The sequence below is a fragment of the Heterocephalus glaber genome, unplaced genomic scaffold (genome assembly GCF_053883595.1).
Source record: "Heterocephalus glaber isolate CG9 unplaced genomic scaffold, H.glaber_assembly_v1.0 deba00001572, whole genome shotgun sequence".
Lineage (NCBI taxonomy): Eukaryota > Metazoa > Chordata > Mammalia > Rodentia > Bathyergidae > Heterocephalus > Heterocephalus glaber.
Window position 1 is genome coordinate 9,270,412 of NW_028258357.1, and position 12,290 is coordinate 9,282,701.

Below are 12,290 nucleotides of genomic sequence, written 5' to 3' on the forward strand. Positions count from 1 at the left end.
TATGGTATATTATGAGCCAGTATACTCCATAGGGCTTGAAGCAATCTATTTCTATTTAATGCTCTGGAAAGAATAGCTAGGACATGTACTAAAATAACTCATCTCCCCAGTACAATAGAAACCAAATGAGTCAACCTGTTTCCTTTGTTGTTTGACATAGCAACTCCAATTAAAGTTGCAACTTATGTGCTCTGCTGTTTTCTATCTCCACCTTTTTATCTTTTTCTGAGTTACTGTGATGTCAAGCTTCCCATTTGGGCCACTGTGAATATCTACAGAGATCATTTTTTCTCAGCTCAATAGTATCAGGTCAGTGGCACTGAGATAAAAGTCAAGAACAAAGGAAGTGTCACTGACAACAAGCCCGTGGTGGGACTTGGCTAACAATGAGAGTCCTAGGAAAGGCAGCCACTAAAGGCCTAGACTTCTGATTTCTTTCTGAGGGCTAACCTAAATAGGACATTATCCCTGTGTCTGATTCTAGGAATCCTCCACAGGAAAAATGATACCAGACTCATTTTATTTCTGAGCATCTTTCCTCTATATCCAAATGCTCTAACAGTAGGAATCTTTATCTAGCTAGGGTATGAATTGAGTAATTATGAATTTACAAGGAGGATATTTTGCTTAAAAGGTTAAGAAGTCCCAGGACACCTACCCTCATTCCTGTAGATCCAATTAAGAAGATATTGGCTGGGTTCTTTCCAGATGACAAAGGCCTCTCAGTACACCTGAGCCTGGGTTTACTTTTGAAGGAGACTCAGCACATTCAGAGTTAGACCAGTGTGCAACAACTGATCTCTATTGGAGGCAATAGCATTATTCACCAGAGCCCAGACTGTGCATTTTGTCACTTCTGCTGGTACCATTTAAGAGGATGTTTTGGAGCCTGCTACAGTATGGAATTTTGTTGAATTCATGTTCATGAATACAGATATTGTTAATCAATATACTACAACTAAAGCACACTTATTAGATTGCTTGTTTTGTTCCAATGCACGTTGTCATTCTTAGAGTCCACGTGGAAGAAAGTGCTACAATTGCAAGCTAAAAATGTACCATATTATTAAAGCAAGTGGAAGAAAAAGCATCAATCCATGTGCCCACAGATAAAAGGAAACAAGGCACATCTAGTGTAAAGCAGGAAGTGACCTTGAATGAAATACAAGAGAAAACTAAATAGCCAAAAACTGTTCACTAATAAAAGTAATTTAATTACTAGTATATAAAAACTTGAATTAATATAGTTCCTATATGTTAACAAAAAGTACATTAGTAAATAAGTGTCAACACAACTATTACCTCTAAAAAATGTGTGTTTATAGAAACAAAACAAAATATAGCCAATCAAACGTTATTATTAATAAACATACAAAAAATACATAAATGTAGATATACCATATTCTAGAGGAAGAACAAAAACTAATGGACACATCTAACTTGAGCCTAAAGTATCATTCAAGTTTTCTCTTTAAATCTTGACAAGGTGATTTTAAAATTTATCTATATAGAAAGAAAGTATAAAATAATTAAGCACAGGTAAAAGGACAATATTGAGAGAGTTTAGAGCTCCCAGGTACTAAAATATATTCTGAAGTTGTAATTATTAAATCAGTACAGAACCGTGCATAGTCTGACTACAAATAAAATCTTATATACTTTAGTATATAGTAAAGTAAAACATTAATCAGTGAAATATGGGTCAATTATCCATTAGAAAGAACTGGAACAATTGATGAGGTGTTTAGGAGGGAAAATTCCTCAATTGGCATAGGACTTCTCAAAGAGATTATTAACCACTATTTAAAGATTTTTAAAAAAGATTCTAATGAAAAAAATTCAGACTAGAGAGAGACAGAAGAAAATACTCTGCCAAGAGACAGAACTGTAGGCAGAAGTATGAAAAGAAAAAGTGACAAATGCTTCAATGTCCCACTCATGAATTTCATCTTTATCTGAAGCCCAGCCAAATCCGTCCTTGGGTTTCATGACACATCTTTGTGATTGTATTGTAATGACCTCCCTGCCTCTACAATAAACTAGTACAAATATATTTCTCTTGCTCATAATCTAAAATGTCTTAGTACAGTAATTCCATTTCTGGGAATCTGTTTGAAGAAAATATGGGGGAATGTAGGGGGATTAAAGATATAATGCACCAAATTCTTTATTTCAGTTCATTGGTATACTTGGTTCATGGAGGAGTTTCAGCTTTTGGATATATCATCCTGAAAAAATTCCTGCTTCAATTTTCAAAATCTGATTCAAAGCCCACCGTTCTCTCCTCCCCCACCCAACACAATCTAGATTCAAGCCCACCAGATATGAGAATTAGGTTCAGAGCTGAGGCAGAGGCAAGCACACATAGCTCTGAGCTGGGTCACTCTTCACATGCACCCCAGTGGTGTCAGAGCAGGACAGGAGTGAACTAGGAGATGACAGAAACTTTATATAAATGGCCTGTGTCTCAGTTGTGAGGTGTCCTCGCTTTTGCTCGAATTTGATCTGATTCTGCTCTCTCTCCTCTGTTGTGCTGGACTCTGAATTGATGGTAGCACAATTTTCCTGGGAACAGTGTTCAGTGTATCCTACCTCAACCATGGGTAAGGAGTCCCTCAGAAGTCTGCAACCTCATTTCCCTTCAACCCTTGCAGCAGGCAGGTCTCTTACTTGGCCAGATGCTCTGAGGTAACTTTCCCTTTCTCCACTCATAACATTCCCATTTCTTCCTTTGGACCAACAGGCAGTACTGGGGCATCTTCTAGACCAGTGATGGTGAACCTATGGCACACAGGTTGCAGTAGGCTGTATCTCTGAAATCTCTAAAAGGTTCACCATCAATTTTAGACACTTTGAGACATTTTTTACCAATATCATTAAAAGTCTTGTTGACACAGGCTTCTCCAGTAGTGTTCTCTCTTCAGAAATCTGTATAATGGTTTTTCTTATCACCACACACCCTCAAACTATAGGGATGAATGTCAGGTGTTCTTCTTGCTGCCTCATGGCTTCCAGTGTAGACTGCTTCAACCCACCTGGAGGACTGAAGAGACCTACAAGGGTATGTGAGGAGTGAGCTCTCACTCTCAACTGGGTGGGCAGCTTTACTTGGCTTAGAATGTGAAAGAAACCTCCCTCCCAAGCTCTATATGCAGAAGAGAATGACTAACTTCTTTCCTCAAACACTTCACTGCAGGCAAGGGCTCTTTTGTCTGCTGCTTTAAACCCTCATTGTGCTCCATGTTTGAGGAATTTTATATGTGAATAAGAGGATTAAGTAGCAAAAACTCTGTCACCTTGAATTAGTCAGGGCTCTGCTCTCTAATTCATGTGTATATATGCAAAATAAAGAAATAAGGAGTTGGCTTTCATAATTAGAGACATAAGTAAGTCCAAAAATCTACAGTCAGCAGGCTAGAGAGCAAGGAGAACTAATGGTTTAGTCTTAGTTCAAAAGGCAGCAGGCTCCAGACCCATGAAACCTGATGTTTGAGTTGGAATCTGAAGGCTGGAAGAAAACTGACGTTCAAAAGCAAAGACAATTAGCCAAGAGAGCTTCTTCCTTTTATGTGGAAGTCTCCCTCTTTGCTCTATTCCAATCTTCAACTGATTGTAGGACCCCCATTCACATTCAAGAGGGCAGTCTATTTGATTCTGGCTATCAATCTGTTAATCTTATCCAAAAAAATCTCATAGAAATAACTAGAATAATATTTGACCAAATACATGGGCATCCTATGCCCAATCAAATTGACACCCACAATGAACCAGAACATACCTCTTGGAAACTTTGAAGGGTAATGGCTTCATTTTTTGGGTGCTCACCAATAGTTGTTTTTCAAATATAGAATAATTAGTAATTTAACTCATCCTTAGCTGTTGACACTAATCTCAATTCCAGGACAGCAGGAGATTTCCTGCTTATTATCTGATATTTTTATAATAAAAAAGAGAAAATACAAATATCTAGTAATAACAGAATTATTTTTGAACTATAATTTACAGAGGAGAGAATATTCTGAAGTTATTAAAATAGATGTTTACAAGTAGTTTTCTAAAATGAAAAATTTCAAAAATGGAAAATTGTATTTTTTAACATCAAGAAGAGAGGGTAGAACTTTACCTTACAGTAAATGTAATGTCACTGCATGCAATTTCAATGTAGCACTCCATCTAAAACAAATATGTCACTAATTTTTCTACAACAGTCTTGTCATGATCCTGGGACTCTATTTGTGAGATTTTTGACAGAGAAGTTATAAAGTTTCTAACTGAAGCTAATTTAGTTTGTTAAGGTTCAAAAGAGCTTCTTTAATTCACTATAGGTTCTCATTCTTCATTAAGCCTTTCCTTTTTCCTCATCTGTCAGGCTCTCTTTTCTGTATCCTTTCTTAAGTGGAGCCTGAATATAGGGATGGTTAAATATGTTCTGGCCTTAGAGAGATAGATCTTTTATCAACCCTGTAAGTCTTTATTTCTCTTCTGATCTCAGCTGCATTCTGGCAGATTTGTATTGATCCATTAATCTGCATGCACTCAGGGCATCTGGAAATTTTGAGTTGTTTTAATGATAAATATTCTCAATTATTCTGACCGTGGTCTCTCAGCTCAAGATCTTTACACTTAGAGAATTTCCCAAGTTCAGGGCTCTCCTATAGCTCTAGTTGCTCAGCTGCTTTGTACCAGGCACAGAGAAAATTTCTAGATTTCCTTTTTGTTCCTCACTGACAGTGAAGAACTAGGAGGTCCTAGTAAGACCCATGTGCCAGACATCTGAGCAAATTTTAATTTAATAGTAAGGGTATCTTCTCATTGCCACAATGACATATGAATCATGGGGCCCACTAAAGAGTTGGCATTTTCCTCAGATATGTCCTAGAAAGTAAGGAATAGCTACAAAGATAAAAAGAAAAAATAAGAACCAAGATACACCATGTAAAGGTACAAGATCCCAATGATGAATGTAACTGTACTGTATACCTAAAATATACCAATAAACTTAATGAAAAAAAAAAAAGACTACGTACGCTGGTGTTTCCATCACCTGTCACAACTTCCCTCTGTAACTGTGGATTACTGGATATCTAGGACCTGCATTTTCTTTCCCTTTAATTCTAAGTATATAGATGCTCTGTACCTATCATGAAGGGAGGATTCCTTCTGATGCAGTATCTTCTGTTCTCTATTAGGTACAGTTCAACAGAAATAACTATCAGCAGGTTCCACCACACCCAGCCCAGAGGAAGGGGCTTCCGGGCCACCATTCCACTACTGCCTTCACAGAGGAGGTGAGCCCTGAGGGTGCCAACAGCACTTCACCTCATCAAAATGAGAAAACATGTAAACAAGTCTCAAAACCAGACTTCCAGATCACCTACAGCAACACCAAAGGGAAAGGAGATGGAACACTGATACTCAACCACCTAGACTCCCTGAACTGGCAACAAAAGAGAATCTGTAAAAATGAAATCAGAAATAATTTCTCAGATAACAGGAGAGATTGTGCCCATAGTGCAAGACATGATTAATAAATCTAGAGAGGACACAGATAAAAAAAATAGAGGAGCTGAGGAACATGATGGAATCCCAACATGGGAAACAAATAGAATCTATAAAACAGATACAAACAGATTTCCAGGAGATTAAAAACTTCACTGAAAGTCTGCACAGCAGAAGGAGCCAATGTGAGGACAGAATTTCAGATATAGAAGATAAGATTGCAATTTGTGACTAGGAAAAGAAAAATTACTTCAAAATTGTAAGGGAACACTAGAAATCAATCCAGCAGCTGCTAGATGGTACAAAGAAAAATAACATAAGACTGATCGGAGTCACGAAGAAACAGGAGAGAGTGCAGATGACATAAAAAACTGTTCACAGAAGTAATGGCAGAAAATTTCACAAGCAGGGGGAAAGAACTTGACATACAGACAAGTGAGGCATATAGGATTCCAAATAACCTTGATTAAAAAAAAATCTACACATAGGCATATAATTGTTAAGATTCCAGAAACCCAACAGAAGAACAATGTTCTACAAGCAGTTAAAAAAAAGAAACAAATCACATACAAAGGAAAGCCCATCAGAATCACACCACACTTCTCAATGCAAAGCCTCAAAGCAAGAAGAGCTTGGAGTGACACATTTTAAGCCCTGAAGGAAAACAGCCTCCAACCCAGATTGATGTACCCTGCAAAACTATCCTTCAAAATTAATAGAGCAATAAGATACTTTCATGACAAAGAACACCTTAGGAACTTCATGAATATCAAACCAGCACTCCAAAAAATTTTAGACAATATCCTAGGAACAGACAATGAGGATCACAACCCAGGAAGCCCAGCAGAATGAACCCATCTGGCATGACAAGAAATTAAATGTAAAGGGGGAGAATCCAATAAAAAGAAAAAATCATGACAAGGATAAGTCAATACATATCAGTTATAACCACCAATGTTAATGGTCTCAATTCACCAATCAAAAGAAATAGACTGGCAGAATAGGTCAAGAAGCAAAATCCAACAATGTACTGCATACAAGAAACCCACTTAATTGAAAAAGAAACACACTGACTGAAAGTTAAAGGGTAAAAAACAATACTCCATGTGACAGGAACCCTAAAACAGGACTAGCTGTCTTCTTTGAAGATCAAGTGGATTTCAAACCAACACTGATTAAGAGAGACAAAGAAGGACACTACATCCTTGTAAAGGGAACAATCCAAGAGGAAGAGATGACAATCATAAATATCTATGCACCAAACACTAGTGCACCCAACTATATAAAACAAATACTAATGGACATGAAAAGTCATATATGCACTAATACAATTGTAGTGGGGGACCTCAACACCCCACTGTCACCAATAGATAGATCAACTAGGCAAAAAATAAGTAATGAAATACTAGAACTCAACTAAACTCTTGAAGAAATGAACTTAACAGATGTTTACAGAGTCTTCCACCCCACAAAATCAGAATACACATTCTTCTCAGCTGCACATGGGTCATTCTCAAAAATAGACCACATACTCATACAGAGAACATGTTTAAGTAAGTGCAAAGGAATTGAAGTTATCCCCTGTATATTATCAGACCATAGTGTGATGAAATTGGAGATCTATACATAGCAAAAGAAACCCCAAGAATTTTATAAACACATGGAAATTGAACAACACACTTCTGAATAACCAATGGGTCACAGAGGAAATTAAAGAAGAAATCACACAGTTCCTTCAATTAAATGACAATGACAATACAACATATCAGAATCTATGGGACACAATGAAATCAGTCTTACAAGGGAAATTCATAACAATTAATACTCATATTAGGAAAACAGAGTGATCCCAATTAAACAACCTGATGCCAAACCTCAAGCTTCTAGAAAAAGAAGAGCAGGACAAACCCAGAACTCATACAAGGGAGGAAATTATAAAGATCAGAGGAGAAATCAATGCAATGGAGACTAAGAGAATGATACAAAAAATCAATGAAGCCAAGAGTTGGTTCTTCCAAAGAATCAAGAAAATTGACAAACCCTTAGCCAACCTTATCAGAAAAAGGAAAGAAAAGGCCCAAACCCATACAATTAGGAATGAAAAGGGTGAAATTGTAATGGAACCACCAGAAATCCAGAGGAACATCAATACCTAACTTCCAGAATGTATATGCCAATAAGATGGAAACCACAGAAGAAATAGACAGATTCCTAGATATGTATGAATTGCTAAAGATGAACAAAGAAGACCTAAAAATTCTAAACAACCCAATATCGATCAATGAAATTGAAAATGTAATTAAAAACATACTAAGAAAAGCGCAGGTCCTGATGGCTTCACCACTGAATTCTGCAAGACATTTATAGAGGAACAACTGCCACTACTGTTTACATTCTTCAATGAAACTGAAAGGGAAGCAATTCTCCCAAATTCATTCCTGGAAGCAAGCATCACCTTGAACCTCAAAGCAGAGGAAGACCCAACCGAAAAAGAGAACTATAGGTCAATCTCATTAATGAACATAGATGCAAAAATCCATAATAAGATACTGGCAAACAGAATGCAGAAGATCATCAAGAAGATCATACACCCTGATCAAGTGGGATTCATCCCATGGATGCAGGGATGGTTCAACATATGCAAATCAATCAATGTAATACACTATATCAATAGAACCAAGGACAAAAACCATAGGATTATCTCCATAGATGCAGAAAAAGCATTTGACAAAATCCAACATGCATTTATGATAAAAACCCTACAAAAAATTGGAATAGATGGTCTCTACCTCAAACTGATAGAAGCCATCTATGAAAAACCAACAGCCAATATCATACTAAATGGTCAAAACCTGAAATCCTTCACACTAAAATCAGGAACAAGACAAGGATGTCCACTATCACCACTCTTGTTCAATATAGTTTTGGAAACATTAGCCACAGCACTTAGACAAGAGAAAGAAATCAAAGGAATAAAGATAGAAAATGAAGAAGTTAAATTGTCATTGTTTGCAGATGACATGGTACTCTATATAGAAGACCCCAAGAACTCCACCAAAAGTCTTCTAGAATTAATAACCAAATTCAGTAGAGTAGCTGGATACAAGGTCAAAACACAAAAATCAATAGCTTTCCTCTACATGAACTATTGTGAACTCACAGAGAGAGAAATAGGGTGAACAACTCCTTTGACAACAATATCCAAAAACTGAAATACCTAGGAATCAACCTACTGAAAGAAATCAAAGACCTCTTCTCTGAAAACTATAGCACTCTGAAGAGAGAGATTGAAGATGATATCAGAAAACGGAAAGACATTCCATGCTCCTGGGCAGGAAGAACCAATATACTGAAAATGTCCATACTTCCAAAATTGCTATATATATTCAATGCAATCCCTATTGAAATCCCAGCAGCACACTTCATGGGCTTTGAGAAAGAAATCCAAAAATTCATTTGGAACAAGAAGAGACTGAGAGCAATTCTAGGTAACAGAGACATGGCAGGGGGTATCACAATCCCCAACTTGAAACTATACTACAAAGCTACTGTGATAAAAAAAAACAGCATGATACTGGCAAAGGAACAGACCTGAGGACCAGTGGAACAGATTAGAAGATGCAGAAACAACTCCAAACACAGTCATCTCATCTTCAGTAAAGGAGCTAAACACCCACAATGGAGGAAAGATAGCCTCTCTAATTAATGGTGCTGGAAAAATTGGGTTTCAACTTGCCAAAGATTAAAACTAGACCTATATCTATCACCATGTACTAAACTAAAATAGAAATGGATTAAGGATCTAAATATTCAAATAAAAGCACAGAATCCCTTGGAACAGAGGTTAGGTAGAACTCTTGAAGACATCGGTGTAGGAAAAGATTTTATGAACAAAACCTCAGTTGCACGTGAACTAGCACAAAGGATCAACAGCTGGTATCTCTTCTTATTAAAAAGCTTCTGCACAGCAATAGAAACCACCAACAGTGTGAAGAGACAACCCACAATGTGGGAAAAATCTTCACCTGCTGTTCCTCAGACAAAGGGCTACTATTTAGAATCTATAAAGAACTTAAAAAAAATCATACCCCCCAAATTTAAAGACCCAATCCAAAAATGGACATCTGAAATGAACAGACATTTTTCAGAAAGAGAAGAAATAGAAGTAGAAATAGCAAATAAACATATGAAATAATATTCAACATCACTGGTCATTCAAAACATGCAAATGTAAACAATGGTGAGATTCCACCTCACCCCAAAAAGAATGGCTGCTATCATGATATCAACCAATAACAAATGCTGGTGGGGGTGTGGTGAAAGAGGAACCCTGCTCCACTGCTGGTGGGAGTGTAGACTGGTGCAACCAGTGTGGAAATCAGTATGGAGATGCCTCAAAGAACTAGGACTGGAAGTCCCATTTGACCCAGCTATTCCCCTGCTGGGTATCTTCCCCAAAGAATTAAAAGTTTCATACCACAGTGATATATGTGTACCCATGTTCATAGTAGCACAATTTATGATAGCTAAAACTTGGAAGCAGCCCAAATGCCCATCAACTGGGGACTGGATAAAGAAAATGTGTTTTTTTTTAATGAAATGAAGTACTACTCAGCCATAAAAAATGAGAAATTATAGACATTTATAGCTAAATGGATGCACATTGAGGTGATACTCTTAAGTGAAATAAATAGGACACACATATATAAATACCAAATAGTTTCTCTAGTGTGAGAAACTGAAAGTGTAAATAAGGACTAATTCGTATAATAGATAATGTGAAATAGGAAGAAAAGGGGCAAAGGGTAAAGGGAAGTTGGAGTAGTAGGGGAAAGGAAAGAAAGGAATGAAATTAATATGAGTAAATGAAAAAAATGGAAACAAAGTCTTTGTAAATAGGTAGGGATGGAGGGGTTGAAGGGAGGGCAGGGGAAAGGGGAAAATAAAAACCAAGAGAGATTATGTAAAGTTGCAAATTTCCAATGATGAATGTCATTATAGTGTATACCTAAATTGTACCTATAAAGTAAAATTATTTTTAAAAAATTTCAGAAATAACTATCATCAGAGGTCCAAATTTTCTTTGCCATAACTTAGAGAAATTTTATTTATTTTGTATTATTTAAACTTTTTCTGCAGTACTTCGGATTGAACCCAGAGTCCTGAACTGAATTATATCCCCATATGTTTTTAATTTTTTTTTTTTTAATTTTGAGACAGAGCCTAAGTTGCTCAGGCTGGGTGTGGAGTTCTGAAACTCCTGTCTCAGCTTTCCAGAGTACTGGGATTACAGGTGCCACTATGCCCAACTAGATTTTGTTATTTAATAGCTTATTTTATATTACAACAAAGCATAACTACTAAGTCTTTTATCTTAAAAAGCCTGATTATATTCAACAACCTAAGTAATACTTTTCAAATATGCTAGTTGGTATTTTGTTGCTCCCTGAATAAATATTATTGATTCAATGTGTAGAGAGAACCAGATAATGTATGATTAAGATAAAGAAAGATAAATACTTTGTCTAAGTTTCTAAAATCTTACCTTCAATGTATTATCTATAAAATATAAATTTTTTAGACTGAAAACAAAAGGCAAAATAGCAAAGGGATCAAGAGATGAGTGGATGGGGAAGGATGGAAGGGAAAGAGGATGAAAAAGAACTGAGATGTGCATGTACATGTTCCATCTTCCCATTATATACTATACACATGTACTGACAAAATAAAATTAAAATTAAATGAGTAAATAATGAGATAAAAATCCTTGGATTTACCTCTTTCTCTTCTAGGAAACAATTAAGAAAAATAGACAGAGCACATTCTCTGTCTTTGATAAAATTAAAAGTCACATTACTATGAAAAAGTGGATTCCCAAATGCTACAGCAATTAAATAGAAGTTTAAATAGAAATTAATCGGACTCCAGGGAAGTTTTGCAGAACACTGTAGAACAAATAGGACAACATACCCTAGAAGTAAAGAACAACTACTCACCCTGAATCATGGAAACAGGGTGTGCCCATTGGCCAGAGCTCCCCTGGATTTAGTTGCAGTTCCAGAAGGAATAAAGGATCTGCCAAAGGCAAAAGAATAAGACATGGCGATGTTCGGGAAACAAATGAAGGCAAGTGTAACAGGGAGCTAAGCAGTGCTGCAGTTGTCAATCACTAGCTCAGGAAGAAATCAACTCACTCCCTCACATCAGCTTGTGCTAAAATGAACTTCACCCAAACCGTGGAAAGTTCTTTTTTACTTGGAACATGACTCAACTTTTCTCTAACTCCACTTTCAAAGATGTATAATGATAATAAGATAAGTTCTATAGAACCATATTATAAAGAGGAGAAAAGAAAATAACCTTCTTTGGAGAAAATCACCAGAAAAATCCAGAGAGTGGGCAGATAAAATTTGTTACCAGCCATCTCACCATAAATTAAAGGAAATTATTGGAGTAATAATTGTGTCAATAAAACCTCAAAGCAAAAAAAATGGCTCTGAGGTTTATGAAGCAAAACCTCTTGGGGAACAAAATGGTGCAAAACAATAAAAAGAGATAAAATGGGAGTATAGGGGGAGGAAAATAAATCACTGAAGAAATGGAATGTGCATGAATTTTACATTGCATCTTTCCCTAGCACTAACAATATTAAAATCACAGTTTTCCAGACTGCATGCCCACTACATGTGATTTCTTGCACCATATCCTGGACCTCCTATGAAGTTCTTTTGTCTTAAAAGTCCCACTTAAAGTTGTCAGTATTTTTTTCACCCAGTCCATGAGCCAGAAGA

General features: G+C 36.5%; 1 long non-coding RNA gene across 1 annotated transcript in view; it reads right to left on the reverse strand.

Moving 5' to 3' along the window:
• LOC110349135 (uncharacterized) overlaps window positions 1–11,813 on the reverse strand; it is a 32,734-nt gene extending 20,921 nt beyond the window's left edge. Inside the window, exon 1 of the long non-coding RNA XR_002394888.2 lies at window positions 11,496–11,813. This is a non-coding gene — a long non-coding RNA (uncharacterized LOC110349135). The remainder of the gene's footprint in view (window positions 1–11,495) is intronic.
• Between the last annotated feature and the right edge of the window lie 477 nt (window positions 11,814–12,290).